Below are 20,535 nucleotides of genomic sequence, written 5' to 3'. Positions count from 1 at the left end.
CCTGAGGGTGGGGCTTCTGAAAGAGTATCCAGAGTGACATCAGTGAAAGAGTGTTCAGGAATGTGGCCACCAGGGAGGGAAGATCGAAGTGCAGTTGATTTGAAGGAGAATGTATTTTTCTAAAAGCATCAAGTAATTATTGACAAATATCAGATAATGAGAGTTTTCTGAACTTTTTGGATGTTTTGGAGTCAGTTGGAGCTCACCACTTAACACCATCTGAAAATGTGCAGTCGAAAGGCCTCAGGGTTAAGTGAAAGAGAAGGAGGGTTTGGATTCACTCCGAAGTTTCCACCAAAAGCTGAGGTGTCTGAGTTTAGCCTGGCGTGGATTACACTAATCTGCTAAGGTTGGCGTGTTGTGAAAAACTTCTGACATAAATTATGGCAGAAAACCTGAATTTATGTTGTCTTTCATCTGGGTGTGGGGCTGCCTTGCTGTTGGCTAATGCCTCAAATATGCTCCAAATGTCCTGATAGATGGAAAAACACTAATTTCAGTGCTTATTTGTCTTGTTAACACATGCATACGGCTTTTAACTCACCAAACTTTTTCAAAGAGGTGTTTATTATGATGAAAGAAATCCCACTTGCAGGACACAGACGTACGCCCGCCAATGCTGGCCAAGTTCATCTGCCATATGCTAGCATAGAATTCAATCCAAAAGTAGTTCAGGCCAGACTAGATTAGCCCTTAGTTTTTGGATGTTCAAGTAACTGGCATGATGGACAAGTGAAAATATAATTTGCAGCGTCTTGTAAGCTTTACGGCTTGATGTGGTCATGAAGAATACCAAGATCATTAGGACTGGGTAAATGTAGTAGATTGCACCAATGCCATGCTGAACCATATTGGAACATGATGCACAAAGAACAATCAGTCGTACTGATCTTGTTCTTATTTAAAACTGTGACATTTTGTTCATGGTGGGTTTTTTACATTAATTCCTATTGTTTTTGTTTTTGTTTTTTTTTAAAGATTTTGTTTATTTATTTGAGAGAGAGACTGAGAGAGAGAGAGCATGAGAGGGGGGAGGGTCGGGAGGGTCAGAGGGAGAAGCAGACTCCCTGCCGAGCAGGGAGCCCGATGTGGGACTCGATCCCGGGACTCCAGGATCATGACCCGAGCCGAAGGCAGTCGCTCAACCAACTGAGCCACCCAGGCGCCCCGACATTAATTCCTATTTGTTAAAAGATTGCAGTAAATATTATTTATCTTGACAACTGAATTTTTTGGTGCCCCCTTAAATTGTGCTGCCAAGGCAATTGAGTCCCCTTAGTCTTAGTGCTGGGCCAGAGCTTAGCTCCACCACCTCCTGAATCCCCACCGAGATGACTGTAATGGGTCTTTCAAAGTCATAAACCCACAAAGGCAAAGAGAATCAAAGAAGACCCTGGAAGGTCCAAATGGAATGGAAAAGTTGTAGTTGACTTAGCAGATTGGAGAAAATGACACCCCCGGCTGGCAGTGGCCAACACTGAGAAATAACCTTCTCTACATCATGAGACCCACTTCCTCCCACATACAAACTCTTCAAAACTGGTGGAAGCAAGTGCTTCTGTGACTGACGGTGAAGGAGGACTGGACAAACTCTTCTTTAAGAAATGGCTAGATTCAACAGCGGCCTGGAGGTTTATTTTCTGGAGAGAGTAAACCGAGGCTGTCTGATCTGGGAGCACCAAGTGCAGCTGAAGGAAGGATACGGACACAGGAAAGTAAGCAGTAGTTTACAAATAAATGTTCAAAACTCCAGACTCTTTCTCATTTTAGGATGGGGACCCTGGCAACCAGCCATATACCCTTCAGGAAGAAAATTGGAAGTGTCTTTTCTGGGAGACCTCACCAGCAGATGAGGAATACCCAAGACACTGACCCCAGGAGCTCCTAAGGACATGGCCTAGCCTGACCGTCCTATAGTAAAGACTGTGGGCCATAAGCACCACAAAGCTTCCAGTCAGCCCTTAGCAGCCCCCTCTTACACACTGACCACCAAGGATCATCAGGCAAGATGCTCGGGGTCAAGTATATCCCAGCAACAATGAAGAGCAAAGCAATAGGAAAAGAGCATCTTGCAGAAGCAGATGAAAAAGAACAAGAATAACAGAAGAAAAGAACAAGAATAACCTCTGAGAGGTAAGAGAAGATACTACATCCATAAAACATGAAAAGCATCTTATGTAAAAGGAATATTCAGGGTACAAAAGAAATCTGAGAAAATAAAAATATGATAGCTGAAATTTAAAACCCCATAAGAAAGTTGAAGGGTAATGTTAAAGAAATCTTCCAGAAAGTAAAGTAAAAAGATGAAAAAAATTAAAGATAGGAAAAAATAAGGAAATTAGAGAATCAATCCTGGTAACGGGAATCCAATGAGTGAATCATAGGAATGAAAACAGGAAGCGGTGGGAAGGAAATTACTTAAGAAATAGCAGAGGAATATTTCCTAAAACCAAAAGAGGCTATTTTCTAGATGAAAAGGGCCCACCATGTACCTTGGCCAAAGTATGAAAATGATCTACGCCAACGAAGGTGCATCACTGCAGAATTTCAGAGCAGCAGGGACAAAGAGAAGACTCAAAGCACTTGCAGAGACAAGCCCGTGGTTCACAGACAAAGAATCAAGAATCAGAATGACATATTTAAAAAGATAATAAAAGGAACTACTTTGGAAAAAAAAATCAGAATGACATTAATTAGACTTGTTTGTATCAATCCCAGAAGCTAGAAGACAGTGAAGCAATGCTTTCCAAGTTCCGAGAAGAAATTATTTCTATCCTAGAGTCTTATCCCTGGCCAGAAAAATCCACTAAATGTGAGGGTAGAACAAAAACCTGTTAGGATGTACAAGATTTCAAGAAACTCACCTCAGGAAGAAATTACTCAGGAAGCTGTTACATGTCCTCTGTAAAACCACAGAAGAGGAAGAATCAGAATATAGAAAACAAAGGATATGGCAGAGACATTTCTTCAGAAAAAATGACCTGATAGATGTCCTCACATGTTTGGTAGATTGAAAGGAGATTTACACAAAGATAGTGTTTGGGTGTACAGTGGTGATAAATACACAGGGAGTTAAGTCTGCATACACACACACATGCACACACACAGTACAATGATAAGCTCTAGGGAAAACATAGTATTGTGCAAGAAAGAAAAAGTCACAGTATACTGTGGCTCAGCTGTAAATAGCATTTGCAAGCATAATTATGTAAACACTGAGTACTGCTACAACCAAGTTATGTTGTAACTGTACTAATATCGAGAGGGTGGAAAGTCGAGAAACGTGTGTGGACGAAGTAGGGTACCATGGTTATGGGGTGTATGAGAATAGGCTTGTCATCCTCCATAAAGGGAAGTTCACAGATAGGGCCTAAAATGGAAAGCTCCCGGAAGAGGAACACGGGCATGTTATTTGCAGATAGGAAAGGAAGTACGAAGGGATGTGCTAAACTCGTGGCCAGTGGGTTGCCTCTGGGGGAGCGAAAGATGCTAAGGAGGTTCTGCTGTTTTTCATAAAAAGCCTCGTGGAATGGAACAATTTGACTTTAAAATATGTGCATATATAATCTTGATAGGAAAAAACCCACACATTAGGAAAGGAAGAACTTTGATCTTCAAGAGTAGTTCACAGAATCACGATAAGGACCAGGAAAGATTCAGATGGGCACGACTTCACAGGTGTGATGGCAAAGGGTGGGCGGCCCATTTCAGCCACACCTTCTTCTTCAGAGTCAGAGAACTCGACACTGCCTCCGGGAAACAAGGGGTCTCCAATCGCTGCTATGTTGCTATAAAAACATGGCAAGTGGATGAGTATGTGTCCAGGGCAGGACATATGGATGATAACTTGAATTAATGATTAAAGATTCCACTGTGAGCCTGGATAGCATGAGAATTAATTATAGATTTGATTAAGGAGATTCAGGTTCATTAAAAGTTAAGTGTTCTTATTCCTCAGAATTGTTGATCTCAGTAAAATGAAGTTCTCTGTTCTTGAGTGGGTCTTGCCCAAGGTCCCTGAGCAGAAGCTAAAACAGGTCAAGGACCCCCTTTCCCTGTCCCTCATGCCCCTGTCATAGGGGTCACACCTCATTCCATGCACATGCCGCTGGTGGAATGTCTTTAATCCTTACCATTTCCCCTCGGGCCAGCCGCACGCACTAGATGCTTGAATTTGTAGTTAAGCTAGAGTTGATGCTATCTACACAGTTATATATTTTCTAAGACTGAAATGGTTTTTCTGCTCCCCTTTGGATGGCCTTTCTAATAAGAGCTGAAATAAAACTCTCCGAAAAATGGTAGTACACTTTTAGAGGGTGTTCACTTTTAGAAGACTTGAAGAGGGTGTTCACTTTTAGAAGACTTGAAATAGGTAATTATCAATGTCAGTATGAACAGAAATAAGAGCTCTGGGACAAACCAAGTTTTAGTATTGTGCTGGCTATTTCCACTGGCCCCTCTGCTCCCTCGTTGTCTGCTTTTCCCTGCCCTATGTGTCCCAGGACTCTAACTTGTATTGGCACCTTCCCTTGGCTTCTTGGCCCTTTGACTTCTGGTTAGGGACTCGGGTTCAGTTGGGGAAACCCCACTGGGGTGGCTGCGGACCTTGGTAGCAGCCGCACTTGCTCTGACCACAAGCTTTCTCTGGGTTCCATGGCATAGCACCCTCCCTCTGTCCCTTCAGGTCCAAGGGTGGTGACAGTTCCCCAGATACTAGGCACCATCTCTTGATGGTTCCATTAAAGCCATCCACATTCTGAATAGTTGGTTAATTAAACTCAATTCAGTTAGACTTTCTGATGGCGCCATCTGTTTTCTGCCAAGACCTCTACTGATAGGAGTGTGGTTTTCAGCCATGTCATCTATTTGTCTCCCCCAGTCTTCCCCAATAACTGATGAGTTCCTGGGAGCAATGGCTCACACACATTCATCTTTGTTTCCCCAATGTCTAGTGCATGGCCTGGTGTATTGTAGGCATTCAATATATGCTTGACGGATGAAACATTGGACCTATTAGTGAATTCCTCTACATGGGTTTTTTTTTTTTTTTTTTTTTTAATGGAAATTTTAACAGTATTGTTTTTTCCAATCTGTGAGCATGGAGTATCTTTCCATTTGTTTGTGTCGTCTTCAATTTCTTTCATCAAGAAAGAGTAGTTTTCTGAAATTCAAAGAGTTTTCAGAGTACAGATTGTTTACCTCCTTGGTTAAATTTATTCTTAGGTGTTTTATTATCTTTGGTGCAATTATAAATGGGATTGTTTTCTTAAATTCTCTTTCTGCTACTTTATTATTAGTGTATAGACATGCAACTGATTTTTGTATATTTATTTTGTATCCTGCAACTTCACCAAATTCATTTATCAGTTCCAGTACTTTCTTGGTGGAGTCTTTAGGGTTTTCTATATATTGTATCATGTCATCTGCAAATAATGCAAGTTTTACTTCTTCCTTAGTGTGGTGTTTTATGTCAGAGAAAAAGCTGAGGTTATTTAACATATCTAGACCAAGAGACAAGAGTAGAGGTTGTATATTTAGAAAGATGCACCATTGTCTATGGTTTACAGTCATTAATTGTTTAGGTCAAGTCTCACTGCCTCACCCTGCACAAATGTTAAGATTAGAGGTCTATAAAACCTTCTTCAGACTGTTTCATTTGAAGATACTGGATAAAGGTATAAAACAGAAGCTCACATGCACAAAACATGGAATGGCTTTGGACACCATGTCTACCATTTTAGATGCATTCAGCCACAAACAGAATATTCCATTTCTAGGGCCAAAAAAATAAAGTTCATTATTATCTCACAAAACAAAAATTCTAGAGGCTCCAGGTCCTTCTCTGGCACCTCATAAGGCTGGTTGGTGTCCCTGCCACCCCTCCCTCTTCCAAAGCCACAAGATGGTGGCCACTTCTCAGGCACTAGCTTCCCATAAGCCCAACAAAGGCAGACAAGGAAATTCTTTTCACTTGCTTCGTTTCCTTAGTGAGGCCTTTAGCAGGTGCACGCTCCTGTCCATTGGCCTTGGTTGGCTCTCAGACCCATGACCTAGCTGCAAGAGAGGCTAGGGAATGGATGTCTGGTGTTTTCAGCATCTGCAGTGGGAGGCAGTCTCTACTAGCAAGAAAGAAGGGGCAGAGGGGAAGCTGTTGGATGAACAATCAGTAGTGTCAACAACATCACTCAGAGAAGCAGAAGAGGAGAGATGCCAAAACTGCCAAGGGTTCCAAGTACACTTAATTGAGAAGACTATTTTATATATAAACTATTTCTGTTCTTCATGTTGGTTGATTTATTTGACTAGAGAAACTCCGGGGGCAGAAATGGTGATGATGTCAATCTGTCCATTCTGTGACATGAACCTGATACTGACAGTTAATGTTTACAAAGGCATTCTGCAACCTGCACATGAAAGCTGTCACAAACACTGAGCACACACACACTCCTTTGTACTGAATTCTCTTTCTTTCCAGTTATATTTTCCTGGTTTATTAAATGCACTTGCATTTAATAATAATGACATCTGACACACAATAAAATTGTTGCTCAGAAATTCTGGTGCCTGAGTGGCTAAGTCGGTTAAGCATCTGCCTTCGGCTCAGGTCATGATGTCAGGGTCCTGGGATCAAGTCCCACATCAGGCTCCCTGCTCAGTGGGTAGTCTATTTCTCTCTCTCCCTCTGCCCCTCCCCCCTGCTCATGCTCGCTCTCTCTCTCTCTCAAATAAATAAAATTTAAAAAAAAGAAATTCTGCCGTAGGTCTTCTTTTGCCAAATAATTGCTTAAGCAATAAAAGTTGTCTTGGGTTAAAGCTTACAGTAAAATATCATAAAGGATGAGGTGCTATTATTCTTTTTCAATTAAAGAAGAAATATAAACGTTTTTCATTGTTTGAAAGAGGACAGAACAAACATTTATCAAGTTCCCTCTCTATGCTATACATTCTTGCATGTAACCTCATGGACCTTCACAACAACTCTGTGTGTGTGTGTGTGTGTGTGTGTGTGTGACATATGGGATATGTATGTGTATGTGTGTCATTTGGGATACGTACATGGGGGGGTATATGTGTGCTTGTGTGGTGTGTGTGGTGTGTGTGGTATATGATTATATGTGTGGTGTTTATTATGTGCATGTGGTATGAAGTGTGTGTGGTGTGTGGTATTTTGTACATGTGGTGTGTGTGTGCGGTGTGAATAGGTGGTGTGGTGAGTGTATCTGGTGTACGTGTAGTATGTGTCATTTTTAGTGTGTGTGTAGTATTTATGTGTAGGTAGTGTGGTGTGTGTGTGTGTGGTGTGTGTGTGTAGGTGGTGTGTGTGTGGTATTTTATGTACAGGTGGTGTGTATATGTAGGGTACATGTAATATGTGTAATTGTTATTGTGTGTGTGTGGTGGGTACGTGCAGGTGATGTGTGTGCATATTGCTGTCTGCCTTGGACGGTGAGGGCGCTGATGCTCAGGACAGCTTACACCATCCATTAGTGGTAAAGCCCAGATTCAAGCCAGGTTTACCCATGATTTTTTACGACCCCATCCTGCCCACTCCCCAGATAGTGTGGATGCTTAAATGACAATGCGGCATTCCATCAAAGATTTGGAGTCCCTTATAAGACTAAGTCCCAGGGTCAAGGGTAAGTGTATCAGTTTGCTAGGGCTGCCATGACAAAGTACCATAACCTGAGTGCCTTAAAACACCAGATACTTGTTCTCTCTCAGTTCTGGAGGCCAGAGGTTCAAAATCAAGGTAACAGCCGAGTCGGTTCTTTCTGGAGGCTCTGAAGGTAGGATCTGTTCCAGGCCTTTTCCTGGCTTCTGGTGATGGCCAGCAATTCTCAGCGTTCTTTGGTTTGAAGACACATCACTCCAATCTGCCTCAGGATTCACACGGCCTTGTCCTCTCTGAGCAGCCTCCCTTCCCCTGAGGACATTGGATTTAGAACCCACTCTAATCTTCTATGACCCACACTAATTACATCTGCAAAGATCTATTTCCAAATAAGACTACATCCTGAGGTTCTGGGGCAGGGGGACATGAAATTTTTTGGAGGGGGATGCTGTTCAATCCAGTATGATGAACTTGAGTAACTGAGAAATTGAAAGAATTGGACTTCTACCTGGCATATGAGCAGTGAGGAAATATCTAGAAAGGGCAGTGTGACATCTGGTCTTCCAATTCTTTCAACAAATGCCTATTGAACACCTATTAGGTTTTCTAAGCACTGGGATCCGACAGTGAACAACACAGAGAAGGTCCCTGGCTTCTCCAGCTTCCATATTTATTCTGTGCTTTGTTCCCTTACCTTCCAGGGCTAACGGGACAGGTGACATGTGTGAGCAGGTGTGAGCCGGGGCAAGATTTCCCCAAGAGATCTTCCTCTCCTTCATGCTGGCCCAGGATAGAGACCAACCATCATTGTTATACATGGTCACAACCTTCCTTGAGTTTCACACAACACTCTTTTTTTTTTTTTTTAAGATTTTTTATTTATTTATTTGAGAGAGAGAATGAGAGAGAGCATGAGAGGGGGGAGGGTCAGAGGGAGAAGCAGACCCCCCGCTGAGCAGGGAGCCCGATGCGGGACTCGATCCCGGGACTCCAGGATCATGACCTGAGCCGAAGGCAGTCGCTTAACCAACTGAGCCACCCAGGCGCCCTCACACAACACTCTTAATGTACATTACCCTACTTAATTCTCTCAGAAACACTTGGACATGGTTATTATTTTTGCCTTACCCACGAAAACAGTAAGTAAGTAATGAAGCTGGGACTGGATTATAGGTCCCCCATTCTTACACCTTTGTTTCTTTTCCCCAATGCCTTTGCAGCCAGACAGATCCAGTTTCTACCGGGCTGGAAACTTACACCATTGGGGCAGGGGAGGGTTTCCTTAAGAAAATGAATACAAAACTACCAATGCAAATTATCCCACATGAAATCGATGTGTATTTGCAACAATAAAAAGTCCTAATAAATCACACATTTTTAAAAGCCTTAGAATGTCCAGGACCTAAGATAATATTTTCTTTTTTTTTTCAAGATTTTATTTATTTGACAGAGAGAGACACAGTGAGAGAAGGAACACAAGCAGGGGGAGTGGGAGAGGGAGAAGCAGGCTTCCCGCAGAGCAGGGAGCCCGATGTGGGGCTCGATCCCAGGACCCTGGGATCACGACCTGAACCGAAGGCAGACGCTTAACGACTGAGCCATCCAGGCACCTCAATATTTTCATTAGTTAACTCCATGACATACCTTTAGTTGTCTGAGGGCCTTGTTATGTGGCACTGACACCGGGAGAAAGTCCAGCCTAGCAGCGGAGCCCATGTCCCCAAAATGAGACAACAGACAACTGGTAAGCAGCTGGCAGGGGCTGCCTGGCACCTGAGGAGGTTGCCTTAAAAGGAAAAGCAGCATGGCCCCAGGCAAGTTCCTTACCTTGTGAGCTTCTGCTTTCCCACCTATAAAAAGGGGACGAGAATCCTTGCCTGCCAATGCACAGACCTGGCCCTATGCAGACCCTCATTGCTGACTGTCCCTCTCCTTCCCCCTCCCCCACAGTTGGGGGAATCCAATGGGGCTGCCCTCACCACAGGAATGGGTACAATCATTGTAGGTCCAGTGTCTCCAAGCCCACCCATCTGGCCTGGTCAGGCCCTGGCAAAGAACTCTTCAACCTTCCTGGGGTTCAGATATATCCCCAACAGAGGGAAACTCCTCTCTTCCTCTGGTTGGGAACCTTGGGGCCTTCCTTCCACTGAAGTGGTGTAGACCTCACAGGATTTCATGAGTCTGTACCACAGATGAACAGAATTGAGACTTTTTTCTTTAATCCTTCCACCATTTGACTCTCTAGATTCCAAAAGCACATATTCATTGTTAAGAGCAACAACAATCTTGAGAGACTAGTCCAACTCATTTGTGTTGCAGGTAAAAAAAATACTAACCTGTACCTGCGACCAAATACTGGTTCTACTGAATCTTATTTCTACAGGTCCTTGTGCTTCTTTAGGGATAATTATGATTTGCCACACAAATCAATGAGTTTTAAGCTTCCCATATAATATGCATTTAATAGGAACCTTCTAGAGAAATGTCCGAGCTCAATAGACAGCTTGAGCACATTAGGCTCTCAGGCAGGTCATTAAAGGACCCAGTTTTGGCTGTGAGGCCACCAGCCGCTGTAGCTTGGAACCCTGTCAAGTTTCCCCCAGGAGAGCAGTCACCTGAGTACCTACTTGTGATACACCTCAAGAAGAAACTGGAGCTCAGAACATGAATAAAAGTCATCCATATTGAAAAAGATCATAGGAGGAGAGAAATCATTGTGGAGGAACCAGCACAAAATTCTACCAAATGATCAGACGCTTAGGCCAAAGACATGTCCAAATGCCCCCGGCGCCTTGCCTTGAGGCACTCTGGCTGGGCCTCTGCAGCTGACTCATGCAGCTGTGAGGCAGAAATACCCACCTCGGGGCGCCTGGGTGGCTCAGTTGGTTAAGTGTCTGCCTTCGGCTCAGGTCATGATCCCAGGGTCTTGGGATCGAGCCCGGCATCGGGCTCCCTGCTCAGCGGGGATCCTGCTTCTCCCTCTCCTTCAGCCCCTCCCCCCATTTCCCACTTGTGCTCATGCACTCTCTCTCTCTCTCATATAAATAAATAAAATCTTTAAAAAAAAAAAAAAGAAAAAAGAAATACCCGCCTCACTGCTGGAAGCTCTGTCCTGGTGCCTGTGCAAGAAGGATGAGCAAAGGGATCCCAGCAATGTCTTTGTGGAGTCTCCCCTTATCCAAGCAGCCCCCCAGAGTGGGAGGGGGCGCCTGGAGCAGGCTGCCAAAAGGCCACTTGTTGGAACCTTGGATTAAACACACCCCCAGATTCTTTTGAACATGAGGGCTTGGGCCCCTTTGCTCAAGCAGGTAGTCTGGGGAGGAAGAAGGTGGGAGGGTGACCCTCAAAGATGGTGGGTTTTCCCTAGTGTGTGGAGAAGGCTGAATGTCACCAGGTGAGTGGTGGCTGGTACGACTTGGTGTCCTCCAGGACAGGTTCCTCCCCAACTAGCAGGTGAGGGAGGCCTGGTCTGAAGGAAATGATAGTCAGCCTCTTCCCCTGGTCCCCAGCCATGGCCCCCAGCCCTCATAGGTGAGCCCATGTCTTCCCCTGTGTGTGGGGGGGCCTCCTCAGGCCTCTCCTAAGCAGAGAACGCTTTGTTCTCCACTGATTCCTGCCTTCTCTTCTCCTCCCTCACCTTGTGTCTGAAATAGGTAAGACAAAATTTAAACTGCCATTCCCCATTGCAGACTGAGCTCCCACTCCATGGAAGGCCTGCCCTAATCACTGGAGCAGTGAAATGGGCAGCAAGGGGCCCCCTGGAGGATAAAATCCTGGCCTTATTCTCTAGGAGCCTGTTGGGGTCCAAGGTTGAAATAATAGCACAAGGCACTAAGTCCGAGAGTCATGTGAGTGGTGACGTGGACTTGCCCCACTGACCACCCCCCTACCCCCCACCCCGAGCCATTCTGCAGTGAGAATTCAGGGATGTGCATGAGGTCCGCGTGGCCTCCTGGAGCACGCTGGACCAAGAGCCAGAAGACCTCTGCTCTAATGAGCCTGTTTGGACGGGTGGTGTTATGATGGGTGAGTCACTCAGCTCAGTGATTTCCCCATGGCATGCAGGCAGGCCAAGTCCCACAGTCACTAATGGACAGAACAATGGTCGGGATGGTCAAGAGATCTCAGATCTCCTACTCGCTCTGCCAACAACACTGACGTCTTGTATCCTCAGCCTCCTGGACTTCAGCTTCCTCATCCATAAAATCATGGCGTGATGGTCTCTCAGGCTTTCCAGCTCTGAAATTCCAGGAAGCTCTAATGAAATAATGTATATGGAAGCTATAAAAAATTACATGTTGCTAAGGCATTATTATGTTATTAATACCGCTGGCAATAAAGATTTTGTAGAGGAAGTGGAACGTGAACTTGGCCTTGAAGGAGTAGTAGGGTTTGGATTGTGTACCAAAGTGTGTAAAGGGCAGGACAGGTCAGCTGAGACAAAGAGGGAGAAAGAAGTGATCAAGCAAAGGTCCTCTAGGGGGACAAGCTGATGACCTATAGGGGGCCGTGATGTGAAGGTGGGGCTCATCAATGACATCCCCCTGAGACAGGGGCTCAGACAGCAGCATCACCTTCGAAAAATGCATCAGGGGCCACATTTCCCAGTGGCTAAGTGCCATGAACATAACACAAGCCCCCTTCCAAAAAGAAGTCTGAGAAGAGTTTGTGATTTTTGGTCAACTGTCCTTGAAAGCTTTAACCTCACATGGAGCCTTCTTCTGAATATGCCAGAAGCTCCCCTTTCTTGGGGTATTGGAAACCACTTCTCTGATCACTGAGCAGCCATGGCATGAAGGACTACTTTTAAGAAAGTCCATTTTTAAGTGCTTGGCATACAGCACTGAGAATTCCCCAGGCCTCACTGGCACTGAAGAAGTCACCAACAGTGTTGCTAACATTGACTTTGAAGTTGTCACTGCAAGGGGAAGCTGTCTTTGGTGTGGGAGGCACTCACATTTAATTATCATTCACAGACACTCCTTAAAACTGTTCCGGGATGCTTCAGCTATTATTCTGGTTGCTTCTAAAATAAAGTCTTGTGATTATTTTGTGTGTGTGTGGATGTGTGTGTGTGTGTGGATGTGTGTGGATGGCCCGCAAGGATACCTGTCTTGTTTTATGAAGTTGGTTTATCGAAAGATAATCACAGAGCTCAACAGAAGAGGCAATGCTCTCTTCCTGAGGAGCTGTGAGTAAGCTTGTTGTAGAGAGGGAGCACTAGTGACTGAGTCTGGAGGAGTCTGGTGCATTTCTGGGCAGTGACCATCCATCTGATGTCACCTGCCAAGGAACAGAGGCTTCGGGTTGTCACCCCTGGAGACAAAATGGCTTTGCAGCCCCGGGATGTGGGGGCTTTGTCTCCCAGCACCCCTGTCTGCTTCCCAAGATTTCTTAGGCCCCTTGGTCACCAACCACCTGAGCGAGAGCTGTTTGAGCTGCTGTTGGCATTGTCTTGGGAAAACGCTCACTCAGGTTCAGCCAACTGGGGAGGAGGGAGGTGGGATCTGTTTAGGCCACCTCTCCCTGACATCAGCCCACAGCGCAGCCGGCCGTGGGCAACGGGGCCACCAATCTCAGGCGGTGATATGCTTTGACACAGTAGAGCAGGTGAGCAGGACCGTGTGACTTGAGGCAACAAGCACACAGGTTCAAACGATGAAGGACCCATTTCCAGGGCCTCGTGGTTATAGCAGGTGCTAATAACCGTGCAGAGCTACTTCTCGGGCTCTCTCACAGGGACGTGGGCAGACCTTCGGCACCAGTGCCCAGGTCCCACCTTCCCAGGGATGTCTGTTTCCAAAACTTCCCATGATGTCATCCTCATTTTAAAGCAGTGTGTAGAAACATAGTGGCAATGGTTTATACTAAAAATGCAAGATGATGGTGAACAAGAGTTCTGAGCCTCAGAAGCCCTGGCCTCCCCTCGTCCTACCATTCCTAGCAAAGCAAAGCTGGGGACCAAGAAAGAAATGCAAGGAGAAAGAAAATGTGGAGGAACAGCCCAGACTGCCCTCATGAACTTGGCATCAGGCGGCTGATTAAGAGGAGCTGAGACCTCATCATTAGAGTGTCTGTTTCTAACCCAGGTGCCCGGAGCTGGCCAGCCCCAAGGAACCCGTGTCTTGTACGACTGACCACGCGGAGAAGCTCCTTGTGTGTACAGACCTGATTATGGACTAGCCAAACCTGGTCAGTCCACCGATAGCATTTATTTGGTGATTTAGGGAATGCAAAAAAAAAAAAAGGCAGGTCTGTTCGGAAGGTGTCAGAGAATCCAGTGCCAAGGAAAAGCTTTTAAGATGCCATGTCATGTACTACTTTTTAGTTTCTTCAAGCCAGAGCTAGAGTGAGGGACCGACCGCCATTCAGAGGTCAGAGCCCCCCCCCCCCCCCACTTTGTGGCCCTGGAAATTTCTATCATCTGAAAAATCCAATTATGTTGTCTCCAGCCAGCAAGCGTTAAAGTGAAAGCATATTGCCTGGGAAGGAGTGAAGAGAGGAGCCCATTAGCCGTCACCATTGCTTTGGCCCCAGTGAGTTTGTCAGGGAGGGAAGTGAGGCTAGGAAGAGAGAGGACAGGGCTACCCGGGGGCAGCTGGACCAGAATGAGGGAAGGAGGGAAAAGCCTGAGTGGCAGCCAGCACTGGGTGACACAGGAACGGGATGCTGCTAATGGGGAGGAGGAGAAGGTGCTGGAAGCAGACTCACCTACTTCATGGTTTTGCCTAGAGCCAGCCCTGCATTTAACTTTCCCAGAAATAAACCTGTCAGCAAAGCAGGCCAGGGCTGTTTGTATTTGCTGGGGTTTGCAAAAGCCCACGGGCTGTGGCTAGACCTCTTGGCCTACATGTCACCTCCCCTCTCAGGTGAAAAATGCCTCAGGCTTGGGCAGGGCCTGCGGCCAGGGCAGCTGAGAGCTCCGAGCCTCTGGCCCAAGGTAACAAATGTCCATTTCCAGCTAAATTCCTGCATCTGGAGCATGTGAGCAATTCAGCACATTCCCCGAGACACAAAGGCTTCCGTCGTTTCGACCTTTTGGGACTTGCTTAGACCTCAGTGAGCCTTTTTTACTGTTGAGAATTCTGCTAATTCATCTCTTTGCATTTTTATTTAATTTTCTCTGAAAGGGAAGAGGAAACCATCCTGTCCGTACCTGAATAAGGCCAGATTCCTCTTTCTTCACAGGCATTCTTAGCTTCCAGACTGGAGCCCCAGCTCCATTCACCTTTTGTTTAAAAGGACTGCCCTTTTTGAACAAAAAGTTTCAGGAGGATAAAATCAAACAAAAGCAAAAGAAGAAAGCCACTAGACATGAAGTGACATACCATCTCGGGCCAGTGCCTGACAGGAGATTCTGAGCTCTGCGGCCTCCTTCAGCCTAGCTAACCTCTCTGGGCTTCGGTTTTCTCATTTATAAAATGGAAGATGCACTGCAAGGTTGTTTCAAGCTTTGAAATATTGGATTCTAAGATTTTGGTAATACAGTAGAGCTTCAGATCTGATCCTTTCCAAATAACAATGATATCCCTCCCCAGCTGGACTGAAGAGAACCTCTAGAAATGTATTGTTCCTTCAATACAGAGCCTGCCGTCCATCAGATGACACCTGATATATCGTCTTTCACAGTATACCATTTATACAATCTTCTCAAGTCTTCTAATCAGTCCAACACAAAACCTAAGAATACAGTAGTTACCATACCACACCCAGGGAGAGACCCAGATGGAGTCCCTCCAGACAAGAAAATGAAGGAAGAGAACAGAAAGAAAAGGAGATTTATTGATCTCTCCAGAAGGTTGCTTGCAAAAGGGAAAAGGTACATGGGAGAATTTCCTTCTAACGTGCCTCTGAAATAGACCCAAACGAATGGATTCTTCCCCCACAAGGCATAGCTGTAAGAAGTTTTGCCCCATCTTATGCCTCTGTTAGGAGAATAGAAAAGTCGGTAAGTAGTGTGATCATAACCAATGGTTGAGATGTTGAGGAGGCTGCCTTCCGTGTTCATTTCTCCCATGTCTGATCTAGCTTCCAGAGTATGCTTTATGGTCCACAGCACTCACCATTAATTATGTATAAAATGTAAATATATAATGCCTTGGATCAATGTGATAAACCTCTTAACATGATAGTAAAGAAATCTGCACTGAATGACATAAATTGCGGGAGTCTTGCCTAATGCGATTGGCAAACGTGTCTGCCAAGATTTTGATTGTATGGAGTCTTGATGCCAATATGTCTTAATGGGTCTTTCCTCTAGGAAGAACTGACTGAGCCGAAGAGGAAAATAACAACTGATTACACTTGTTTCTCTTTGCAACTTTACAGTGTTAACTGGTAGCCCTGGGAATGAATTTAGAATAATTCCACACATAACTATAATGAAATGGACAGCACTTTTGCCTACTTAGTAATTGGTTCTCCGTTTTGTACCATTGCTATGGAGATGGACATCTTGAACCATGGTGCCAGAGGCATCTCCTCTCTGAATACATTCCGATCCTGAGAGCAATTTTTTTGAGGCGAATGGCAAGCACAGTTCAAACAGTATGGTTGAAGAGTCAGGGAATAACAGTGTGAGATGCAAGCCAATTCCTTTATTAACATTGTGAGTTCCAAGGCAGTGATTGGAAAACATTTTTAGTCCACAAAATCCTTCTTCAAACACAATCTAATGCAGAAACCCTGGACATCAAATAGAAAAGAGGAGAAGCTCTGGTTTAAGGAACCTTTGGGAGAACGGCCAAGGTTGGGGAGAGGGAAAGCTTTACTTGAATTTGGTTTGTTCCCTGGGGCACTTCTGTAAGCCCTGAGGTTCTGTGAGTGGTTTGAAAAATCTCTGATCATAGGAGTTTATCACTTTGGGCCTATGGTGCTTTCAGGGCAGCAAAAAGAATGAAACTACCCTTGATTCATTTTGCTTGGAAAGCTGAGAACTAACCAGTCTAATTTTTAATTTAATACACAGAAACACAGAAACAAAAGGAACATTTCAGAGATTATCTCACAAACTGACTTCAATTGGAGCCACCAAAAGCTTAAGTTTGAGTTTTTAGTAAGTATAACTTGGAGGAAGAGTAAGGATACAATTGTAATGCAAAGATGTGCCAAAGCTGGCTCACCCTGGCTAATGAAAGCTGTTAGGTTTCCAGGAACTTCCCAAGACAATTGTTAAACATTGCCATTATTAAAAATTAAACTATGTATCCAGCAATCACATTCCTTGGTATTTATCCAAGCGAGTTGAGAACCCTATGTCCATACAACAGCCCGCACGCAGATGTTTATAGAAGCTTTATTCATACTTGCCAAAACTTGGAAGCCACCAGGATGTCCTTCAGTAGGTGAACGGAGAAATAAACTGTGGTACATCCGGACAATGGAATATTATTCAGCACTAACAATAAATGGGTTATCAAGCCATGGAAATGCATGGAGGAAACTTCAATGCATATCACAAGGTGAAAGAAGCCAGTCTGAAAAGGCTGCCTACTGTATGAGTCCAACTGTATGACATTCTAGAAAAGGCAAACCTATGGAGGCAAGAAAAAGATCAGTGGCTGCCAGGAGTCAGGGGAGAGGGAGGGATTAATGGGCCAAATACAGAGGATTTTAGGGCAGTGAAACTCTACTGTCTGATACTCTAATGATGGATTCATGTCATTAGGTATTTATTAAAACCTAGAGCATGTACAACCCCGAGAGTGAACCTAATGTAAACTATGGGTTTTGAGTGATGATGTGTCAATGTAGGCTCATCAGTTGTAACAGGTGTGCCACTCTGGTGGGAGGTGTCGGCAATGGGACTGCTGTGCGTGTGTGGGGGCAAAGGGTATACAAGGAATCTCTGTACCTTCCCCTCAGTTATGCTGTAAACCTAAAAGTGCTCCAAAAATTAACCCTATTAAAAAATTCAACTCTATAAATTCCAGTTAAATGAAGTATACTACAGCAGAGGTAATAAACACAAAACTCCTCACTTCCTTCTTCTTATATATTATTATTATTTTGGTTATTAAGTTTCCTTATATGTATTACACCTGTACAGCGGAATTATACTCTCTTAAGTGGCCTCCATTTGGTAGCCTAGAATTAAATCAGCCATGGCGTGAGTACTCACACAATGGAAATCACTGCATACGGGACCTCCCCTCCCCCCCCACCCCCGCCCCGAGAGTTGGTTATTAAACATCTACAGCACACCACTAATACTGTGTATAGTTACTGGGCTCAGATAGTAGGATCGGTAACACATATATAGCTGAAGATATTGATCCAGGTAGAGCTTTTGGGAAAAGATTATGGACACAGACTTCATATATGATTAAACTAAGTGATTCACTCTAAAGTCATCCAAGCGCTCTTTAAAATGGTTCCAAGAATTCCCTTTTCTGGAAGCCGGGAACTCCAACCAATCTCGAGAATTAAATCACTCAAATTTGAAGAAGAAAAATATGCCTCGGGAGCAGCTCTCTTACCATCAGAATTACAGAGATCTTGTTCTGAGTGATAGAACCTAATTGCAGACCTGTTTACTATAATTAAGTCTATCAGCATGGTTTGCTCCTGATGAAAATAAAGTTTGGTATATTACATCTTTTGCAAAGGGAGTCTTTTATCTCCCTTAAATTACAAATCTATGATTCAATAAGAGTTCTCTTCAAAACATGATTTTTTCTTCTCAAAGATATGAAGGACATAGGGGCGCCTGGGTGACTCAGTCGGTGAAGCGTCTGACTCTTGATCTCAGCTCAGGTCTTGATCTCAGGATTGTGAGTTCAAGCCCCGCATTGGGCCCCAGGCCAGGCATGGAACCCACTTAAAAAAAATATGAAAGACTTAAAAAAAAAAGAATATCACCCACAAGAAAGAAGCTGGTTGCAGGCCCCATTATTTCACCACAAACACTATTATATCGTGGTTCATCTCAAGATGGTTTAAACATGTCTGAAGAATGCGTCAGCCTTCCACCAGCCTCCATTTCCATCCGTAAACTATGCAATTTTGAAGTAGAGTGCAAGTTGTCAGTGCCTCTTCCGAATTAGTGTGGTGGGGCTACCCTGCAAATCGAAGATGGAGGCGATCTCGCTTGGAGCTACTTCCCCCAGCCCTGGCTTGCCTATCAGCATCACTGAATGGGGTGGGGCTGGGGGGAAGGCTTAAAGAAGTACTGAAGTCCAGACCCCATCTCCAGAGATTCTGATTTAATTGGTCTGAGGAAGGTCAAGGGCATCATTAAGTTGTGAAGCCTCCCCAGGTGATTCTAATATGCATGGAGGCTTAAGAACCACTATTTGAACCTCTAGAAAAGTCATTTGATGCTGTTGATGTGAATTTGCTATTTGTCCATCTGATCCCTAGGGGAGCGAGTCAGATATGCTCCTTCTTTCCGATGACATGATTTCCATGACTTTGGGTTAGTTAATAAAAATTGGAGTGGTTCCACAGGAATGATATCAAACAGAATCACTGTGTTTGTTAGACAATCTCCGATGTTGAAAGGGTCTGTTTTGCAGCTACTGAGCAAGGGTACCTTCCAGGTCGTTCTATGATTACGCTTCATTCTGCTTGGTATCCTAGCAGTGTCTTGAGTGTGACCCATTTTCCAGGCCAGATCTCAGTTTCCTACCAATTCTGTGAGACCAATGTCTTTCAAAAAATAAAAATAAAAAAAAAAGCTTTCCCCCCCTTCTTTTTGCTTAAAATAGTCAGAGGCACATTTTGTTCCTTGCAAGAGAAAAGATTCCTAACTGATGCTTTGTCATACCCCTAAAGGAAGCAGAAAAATGTAACTCATTTTTGTAAACATTTTTAAGCCTAAGAACATGAAAATGCAAGAAGAAAAAAGTTGGAAGACTTGCCCTACAAAACTAAGTATTATAAGCTATGTACAAAAAGATCAGTGGAATAGAACTGAGAATCTAAAAGCAGACTCAAACATATGGAAACTCGGGGGTGTAGTAGAGGCAGCATCATACACTGGAGAAAGGATGGACTACTTAATAAAGAGTGCTTGGGAAAATTAGCTATCAATGTAGGGAGAACAGATTATTTCCAGATGTATTAAAAATTCCGAATGCAATCAACAAAACTAAAACATTTGGAAGAAAATATAGGAAAATATTTGTATGCCATTAGGGTAGGAAAGGATATTTTAAAGTGAGAACAAACACACCCGATACTGAATGGGAAGGGCTGATATACTTGATTACAATTAGGTGAAAAGTGGGGCACCTGGATGGCTCAGTCAATTAAGTGTCTGCCTTCCAGATCATGATGCTAGGGTCCTGGGATAGAGGCCCATGTCAGGGTCCCTGCTTCTCCCTCTCCCTCTGCTCCTCCCCATCGCTTATGCTCTCACTCACTAGCGCTCTCTCAAATAAATAAATAAAATCTTAAAAAAACAATTAGGTGAAAAGTTTTCCATGACAAAATACTATAAAGTAAATGAAAGGACAAGCCACAGTTAGGAAAAGATTTGTAATTCATAGAACCAAAAAAGGACTAGGACCATAGTATACATTAAACAATTTCTACAAATCAATAAGATATGAACAGACCGAGAGAAAAACAGGCAAAGGATGTGAAAGGGCAAAATGCAGAAAAGGACGACTGCATAGTTCGTAAATATAATGACGATGTGATCGTTCACTAGTAATCAGGAAAATGTCCATTAAATAACGATGAGTTATTTTAGAGCCAAGAAGTATCAACAAGGATGTAGAGAAATGGGAACTCTCAAACTGCTGACGGAAGTACAAATTGTTTCACCACCTTTAGAGAATAACTTGGCAACATTTGATGAAAGTGAAGGTGTTGGATGCCTGGGTGGCTCGGTCGTCTGCCTGGGCTCAGGTCATGATCCCAGCATCCTGGGATCGAGTCCCACATGGGGCTCTTTGCTCAGCGAGGAACCTACTTCT

Source organism: Leptonychotes weddellii, chromosome 10 (genome assembly GCF_054177405.1).
Source record: "Leptonychotes weddellii isolate Sample4059 chromosome 10, ASM5417740v2, whole genome shotgun sequence".
In the NCBI taxonomy this organism is placed as follows: domain Eukaryota; kingdom Metazoa; phylum Chordata; class Mammalia; order Carnivora; family Phocidae; genus Leptonychotes; species Leptonychotes weddellii.
Note: the sequence above shows the minus strand (reverse complement) of the source record.